The sequence below is a fragment of the Lepisosteus platostomus genome, chromosome 5 (assembly GCF_059453375.1).
Source record: "Lepisosteus platostomus isolate fLepPlt1 chromosome 5, fLepPlt1.hap1, whole genome shotgun sequence".
Lineage (NCBI taxonomy): Eukaryota > Metazoa > Chordata > Actinopteri > Semionotiformes > Lepisosteidae > Lepisosteus > Lepisosteus platostomus.
In genome coordinates, this window is record NC_142615.1 from 43,184,650 (window position 1) to 43,192,897 (window position 8,248).

The 8,248-nt window shown below is 38.8% G+C and overlaps 2 non-coding genes across 2 annotated transcripts; both read left to right on the forward strand.

The window, feature by feature from the left end:
• The first annotated feature begins 555 nt into the window (after window positions 1–555).
• On the forward strand, window positions 556–648 carry trnar-ucu (transfer RNA arginine (anticodon UCU)). The gene is made up of 2 exons: window positions 556–592; window positions 613–648. It is a non-coding gene; the product is annotated as a tRNA-Arg (tRNA).
• A 5,560-nt stretch (window positions 649–6,208) lies between these two features.
• Window positions 6,209–6,296, forward strand: trnay-gua (transfer RNA tyrosine (anticodon GUA)). Its single transcript is given in 2 exon segments — window positions 6,209–6,245; window positions 6,261–6,296. It is a non-coding gene; the product is annotated as a tRNA-Tyr (tRNA).
• The last annotated feature ends 1,952 nt before the right edge of the window (window positions 6,297–8,248 follow it).

The window sequence follows — 8,248 nt, forward strand, 5'->3', positions numbered from 1 at the left end:
GCTTGAATCTATAATAAAAAAGTGACCCGAAACTTCCAACCTTCCAATCACTGATGTCGCTCTCCCTAAACCTGTACGGGATGTTTTGCTGATGTGCAGTGTGCCTTTACTCCTGTATTAAAAACGACCTCTGTTGTTGGGCGGAGTTGAAGGAGAACTTACTGCACAGAAAAAGTACGTAACGATAAAATATTTCTGCGCGTGAAACACATCAATCGTTCAGCATTTCTAAAATGTTTAATTGAATTGACAAAGAAATCCTCTCCTTAAACTTCGAAAAGGATTATCTGTTCAGCCAGCAGGCGTAACACTGCAGTTGCCCGTTTCTCACAGGTGGTTGAAGTTGTGGATAACATTTAGCAGGTTTGGCACCATGGCTTAGCTGGTTAAGACGCCTAACTAAAAACCAGGAGACCCTGGGTGTGAATCCCAGCGGTATCTATTCGTAGACAACAGGCCACTCATTGTCAATATTTATGGAGCTTAATTTAAAGACAACGGGAGAAGCATGAGTTACAGCTTTCTGTAGCTGTTTTATATAGCGATGTATCGGTTGGCTCTGTGGCGCAATGGAGAGCGCATTGGACTTCTAGGCTTTGATAGAATGAAGTCATTCAAAGGTTGTGGGTTCGAGTCCCACCAGAGTCATGTATCATTTTGATTCAACCTTTCAAAATCCTCTAGGGATCAGTGTTGATCAAGTCAAATAAAGGACTTCTTAAGAGTCCACAGTTGAAAATGAACCAGCAGCCACAAGAAAGAAATTAGCACTGGACTGTGATCACATTACTCCTGTCCTGGACTCCTTGCACTGGCTTCCTGTCAACTTCAAAATCCTCATGCTCACCTATAAGGCTCTCCATGGCTTGACACCACAGTACCTGTCTGGGTTATCGCCCTACTCCCCACCTCACAACCTTCGCTCTTCTAATTCTGGTCTCCTATCTGTCCCCCAGTCCATCTACACTCTATGGGTGACAGGGCCTTCTCCTGTTTTGTACCAAAGCTCTGGATCTTTATTCCCAAGGATATCAGAGAGTCACCTTCTCTAAACTCCTTCAAATCCAGACTCAAAACCCTCTTCTTTAGAAGAGCCTTTAATGAACTATTCTTTACCCCTCTGTTCCTACTGTATTTAATACCACCATCTATTGTCTCCTCTAACTGTGTATTCTCATCCTGCTTATCTTGTGTATTTTTTAACTTTATTGGTTTCATTCTGTAAAGCACTTTGAAAAGCCACCTTTAAAGGCACTATATAATGTATAGATTATTATTATTAATAATAATAATGAACAGCGCATTTAACACTGAGCACATGCGGTCCTTCTTTGCAAAGGATTGCAAAAGCTGGGAATTAGCCTTTCACTCGTGTTGTTGAAGACCGTATCCTGGCTTTGTTGCAGGAAATGTCTGGATGCCATCACCGGATCAAGGAGAGGATCAGGGTTTTGGGAAGTCTTTTTGATGCCTGACACTGTGTGTTTCCTGGTTGTAACGGGTGTCATTCTGGACCTAAACAACAGAGAACACCGTTGAAATAGCTGAACTGCCTAGCGGACACTTTGTCGCCTTCTTCTTACCTGTATTTAATGCGATTCTCTGAAAACTTGGCACGTTATATCTGTGCTACCTTTATGGAGGGCACACTCATAAGAATCATAGATTCGATCACAAGCATCTAAAAATGAGCCTGAGAAAATGACATCACGCTATGAGGCTGAATGGCACAAATTCTCCTGTTACTTCTGCAGCAAATGTGTGTTTTTTGCTTCTTATTTGGCAGCAGTGGGATTCCAACTCACACCCCCAAAGAGACTAGAGCTTTAATCTAGCTCTAAATTAAAAACTAGGTGACTTGTAATGGCTGGTAGGAGAGGAAAGGTATAAATGCTTCTTTTTTGGACAAAGTCTTTATCTTTTTTTTCACCAGTTGTTTTGATCAAATTATTGTAACGCAGTGCCATATTAAGGTATAATATGTACATGAACGTCATGTCTGAGTCGATGATGGCAGCTGAGTATCGCTGGAGGACAGTTCATCATGAGTGGGTAAGCCTGCATAATGAGGGAGAAGAGATCGGCCTCTCTGATGCAGAGTCCAGTGACACTAACCTTCTGTCCTACTGTTCTCTGCTAATGTAGATGGTGAATGTTTATTTAGGTGAATGTAAGGTTTCATTCTTGTAAAATATTTCCGAGCACTTTTTTTGTTGCTGAAAATTAATCCTGAGCATTTGAATGAATTCCGATATTGTCACCTAATTCCATACATTGTTTCATCAAACTAGAACATTTAGAGGAGGTCAATTGCATTTATGAATTGCATAGTGATAGTATTTCTTTCCATTTAAATACTTCAGTCAAAAATGTAGAGAAGGTGCTCCTGTTTTCACCATTATAAGAACTGTGATGCACCAGTAATATTTACTCTCATAAAAGTATTGTAATTGTATTGTTCTGTTCTGTAACAATCTTGAGTGACACAAACCTTCTGTTTTACTGCACTACACTTCTCCAGAGGCCAGTTCAGCACACAAGGATCCTCAGTCAAACAAACACTGCAATCGCTTGATAAACGCTATTTCTCATCCTTTCTCTTAGTGTCGGTGCTACTATTGTATGCAAAGGAGGCGACTTGACAATGAAGAGAGTCTTCATGAAGGTGTGTGTCGGCAAGCTCTCCACTGTCAATTGACTGGGCTTGTGAAGAAATCAATCTCATTCAACAACCATACAAATTGCACAGCTTAAGGCACATGAAGCGAAATCTGTGAGCTGATTGACACAAAACAATGTCACTTCACATTATCTGCAAAGTTGTTTTGCTTGTCTGACCACCTCTTCCTACTTTACAGTGAGCACATATATTTCAGTTCCTTTCTCCCATGTGGAGATGTATCCACTGCCAAAACTGCTGTCTGATTATTTAAATTATCTGTAAAACTGTTACATGACTTCATCTAATTGTAAATTTATAAGACGGTCTGTGAGACATTTGTGAGAGTAGCTGAATCCCAGGGCTGGTATGGAATCACACACAGGCGGGTCTTCTGTGTGATCTGAGTCCCACTGCTCAGAGCTACAGACTGGTCAAATGGTCACTATTGTAGACACGACCATCGGACCATAGGCTACAAATAATCAATATACCGATCATAGTGTCACTACTGTTGTTTATTACATAAATACTGTATATAAATAATAAGATAATTCCACAATCATAAAACATTTATAAACATTTTGGGAGGCTGACATACAGTAAAGAAAGTAATACTGAAGAGTTTGGAAGTCCTGGAAAGCGTTAATAGATCCTTCTTGCTTTCGACCTGGAACAGAGCCCACAACTGCCAGATCAGTGACCCCTGAGCCCAGTTCACAGAGAGGAGAACCAGGAGCTCTTCTATGTCTCTAAGAGGGCTGGGAGGAAAGATAAAAGGGGGAAATGTGACATGAGTCCAGGCTGTTCTGTCTGATATTGTTCATGTAGCAGCACTGATTGTCTGAATATCTTCTGGTTCTGGATTGTGAGGATAGAGAGCAGTACGGAGTTGAGATCCTGTCTGAGTGTGAGTCTGAGCTGTGAATCTCACTGAGAAGAGAATAATGATTTTTTATTCTGCCTGAGAATTTTCCTGAGAATTTTTTTCTTTTCCAAGTGGTGTTACATCCCCTTCAGATACTCTACACAGACTGCCAGAGAGAAGAGGATAGAGAGATGGACAGATAAGAGCACACACAGCAAGAGACACCGACGTCTTGATTTACTTTGAAGCAAGTGTTAATTTCTTTTCTGGAACAAGTTGTTTCTGAACTTCAAGAAATTCATACAACTTCTGAAAGATAAAATACAAATCTTGCTTCTCAGGACAGAAGAAATGCTTCCAAAAAATGCCAGTGATTTTTTCTCCTTTTAACGAAAAGTGGAGAAAAACAACAGCAGTGCAACTCCGTCGGCTTGATTTAGCTTAATACAAGTATTCACTTCCTTTTCTGTAGATTACAGCCTGCGAAAGATGAAATGAACTTCTTGGTTACTCTTAGTCAGTGCAGAAGAAATACTGCCAGCTGGCAGGAAAATGACAGTATTTTATTTTCTTTAACTACAAACATGTGAGTTGTGAAAAGCAACGGGAATGTGTCCCTGTGCAGCTGTTAAACAAAGGGCTGGTGGGTCAAACGTACTCAGGGACGTGCTTCAGATTGTGATGATGTAAACAAAATCTCCGCTAAAAATTGAAGGGATTTCTTCGCAAACCCTCTTGAATGTGGCAGGAAATCTTCGTGTTTTACTCGTGTGCAACTACAACAAGTAAACAAATAAGTACCTAAGTCAATGTCCAAGAAAACCATCTTCACGTGTGGAATTTTTCTTTAACTGGCTGTTGGGAGAATTCATTTATACACCCGTTGTATCCTTAGCAAAAATATTTTAAAATTAGAACACAGATTTGTTGGAGAACTTGACAATCCTTGACAATCATTATTAAATGAGCATTATACAAATGTGCGTTGATATTTTTAATATGTACCTTAATTGTAATATATATATACATAATTGCTTTGATATGGATGTTCATTTGAAGGAATTGAGGAAACTATGAAGGATCGCAGAACAACCAAAGATACATTTGGGCATCTGCTATTGGTAAAGATGAAAGAGTACCTTAAGTGTGAAGCTTTCATACACACGAGAGAAAAAAACAGTTTTAATGCACTTCATTAAACTGATGGTATGCTTATCAATCGTGCATAAAGTGTACATAGCAGAGGATGGTTTCAATCCATCGACCTCTGGGTTATGGGCCCAGCACGCTTCCGCTGCGCCACTCTGCTGACAGCTGCTATAATGTGATTCAACACAACTGCTCTATCTTTGCTTTCTAAAAGTGCGCCCGAGATGAAAAGTCTAAACGGTAAACGCAGACGTCACTTTGAGCACTTGGTCTTTTATAGCACAAATCATCACCCGCTGCTCTACATGGGCGTGTCTTCAATATCGTTGAGAACCAAACCTTCTGCTTTCCGAGGCAACTGATTCTTTCTTCGTTAATTCCCAAATCTTCAATGAGAATCAGTGAAACGAAAATCAAACACATGTACACACTCGCGTCCTAACCTGAAAGAAAAATCTACACCCACTTTATAATACTGAAAATGATTCAGGAAGTACAGCAAAGTTCTAAAACCAGCGAATGCATCTGCATACAGTACATAAAATGTCAATTTTTCAAAAGTAAAATCTTCAGCTTTGAAAGATTACCATCCATATATTTTCGTTTTTCTCTTTTTTTACATAACACGCTTTCGAGAAACAAACTGTCTTTTAATTAAGGTTTCATTAGAAAATGTGTATCTTGGTTTGCCAAGTTAAAATCGGCACATCCCAGTGGGCAAAAGATGTAGAATATACGACTATTGAACGCATACCAGACGTGTAACTGTGCTCCGTAACTGGTCTAGAATGAAATTGATTATATGTTTATTATACATAAATGGTTGTAGTTCTATTATACGGATAAATTTAGAAGACTACTATACATATATAGTTAAAGGTCTATTATACATCAAAGAAAGATTTTTATAGGTGTAGAAACTAGTAAATAAAGCCAATGATTTATTTTAGAAATTTATTCTTAAAATATACAACTATTCACACCTGAAAAATATGTAGTTCAAATTATACATTATATACAATATTGTAATCAACAAATGTCTAACCATCATAAAAAACACAACTAGTAAACTTCAGTTACAAATTCTAGTAACATGGCAATATATATATATAGTAATGACAAACACAAACTAATTACATGAACACGCTAATATTTAACTCAAAACCACATTTCGAAACTTCTTTATTTCCACGAAAATATTATTAATGTAGCACAAACGCTACTTTCTAATAAAGACAGAAAGAAACTGTTTTGTGTCTCATGGTGATCCTCCTCTCGATACTAATGACATGTTTAATATGATCCCTCGAGAAAAAAAAGGAGTCAATTTCCGCCTGGAATGATTGATGCCCCATCAAACATTTTGTAATATCCCTGGAAGTTTATACAGTAGAATCCTGGTTCGTGGCTTAAATTCAAGGTAAACAAGACTAAGGAAACGAGTTGGAAACTTGATGTCGAAGTGGGATTTAAATCACCCGGAACATTTCACTACATTGGGCAGTATGTGCTAGGGAGCATTGCTTGACATCCCTTCGATAGCTCAGTTGGTAGAGCGGAGGACTGTAGTGGAGTCATTAGGGAATCCTAAGGTCGCTGGTTCGATTCCGGCTTGAAGGAAGGTGCTTTTTGTGTACTTTAATCAAAGAGTTAAAAAAGCGAATCTGTTTCATTCAGACATTTATCAAAAGTTCAATAAACGACGAAGTAGAGGTTCCTGTTCCGAATTCAGCCCACGTCTGATTGTCTTGTTTTGGCCAAGATCCGATCTTTGAATTAAGGGACTACTCTGTCTGCTTTGTAATTCAAAAATACATACAAATGTCAAGTTTTTTGTAGATATAAAGGTGTTCTCTGTTTTCAAAGGATAGGTACTTAATTGGCATAATGATTTGGTATTGATTTTGTATCGTTGTATTATGAAGTTTGTGCTTTCTGTGTTTTTATCGTATTGTGAACTTATTTTTTAAACAAATGCTTACAAAGGCAAACAGGGCACACATCTGTTTATACCAGTGGTGAATTGTACATTTGTACAAGCTACTGTGCACTTCTGGGAGTATAACAGGTTCGATATAAAGTGGCAAAAATATAAAAGGGGAATATACCCCAGACTGCGTATAAGCTCTCGTTGTGACTGTTGTTTTATTTTTAGATAAAAATGGCGTACTGTGCACGAAATGTTGCAGAAACACAATTTGATATTTTAATAATTATTATTTTAATAATTTGATCAAATTGAGGCCCAGGATCCAAATCTTCAGTTCTGATTTTTTTAAGTGATATCTTTCCTTCCTGTCGTGGAAGCCACACGATGTGAGCAATTGTTTTTTTTACGTTGCGATCCAAAGATCCTCAGGCGCACTGTAACCAAACCAGGATGGATTCTGCTCGGAGCCGGACTGAGCTCATTCTCACTCCCTGTGCTAAAAACAGAATTAGCTCTTCCCCGAACATCGTCTACAGCTGCTGGATGGTGCTCTGCGTCTTACTGCTCCGGCAATTACTTTGACGAAAGACAGATCACTTGTGCGCTTTTAACCTTCTCGCAGCTACAGCTATAGCCCTGAAAAAAGCATTAGCTTTATCAGTTTTTACATTAATCTATTTTGAATCAAAGTTTGATATTTTTTTTATTGCATTTTACATTACAATTATAATAATAATAATTATTATTATTATTACGCACACTTATATAGCGCTGTTCTGGATACTCCACTCAATGCGCTTTACAGGTAATGGGGACTCCCCTCCACCACCACCATTCTCCTGAATGATCACAGAGAGTCAGGACCTCGGTTTTACGTCTCAGCCGAAGGACGGCACCTGTTTACAGTTTAGTGTCCCCTTCATTGTACTGGGGTATTAGGACCCGCATGGACCGCAGGGTGTGCGTCAAGCGACAGAAACCAGACGTGTGTCGGGCTCGGCTGCGAGCAGGACAATGACATCACAGGGACAAAGTAGAGGAAATCAAAAGGGTTCTATAAAAGACCTGTGTAAGCTGTTGGTTTGCAGTCTGGACTCTAAATCCTCCGATCCGATTTTAAATCTCTCTAATACCTGAGCTGCGGCTTCTTCCGAGTATTTATTCGTATACTTATTATGTGTAAGTGTATAGATGAAACCTTTCATATATTGTTCAGTTTAAATCAAAATGCTTTACTAATACAAGAGAGAAGTATAGTATGAAGGATGTGACAAATCTATGATTTCTTGGAACAAAACGGTTTTTATTTGCATTCGAAATGAAGCGGAATTTTAGCGGGACACACAAACCCTTTGTCCTTTTTAGAGTTTTTAGAGTGAACAGACATAAATGTAGAAAACGTGTTTTTTAGCACTACAATAGCAGGGTCAGTGGCATAATGAATAACGCGTCAGGCCTCGCGTCAGAAAATTATAAGTTGGACTGCCGTCTGGCTTGTTGCGTTTATACCACTTACGTTGTTTTATATAAATGAACTCCACCTGAAAGCTATAGAAAACACTTTGGGTAAGTTGTCTGCAGCCTCATGCGAATTTCGACAACTTACCCAAAACACTGTACTGTCTGGAGATCAGCTCCAGCT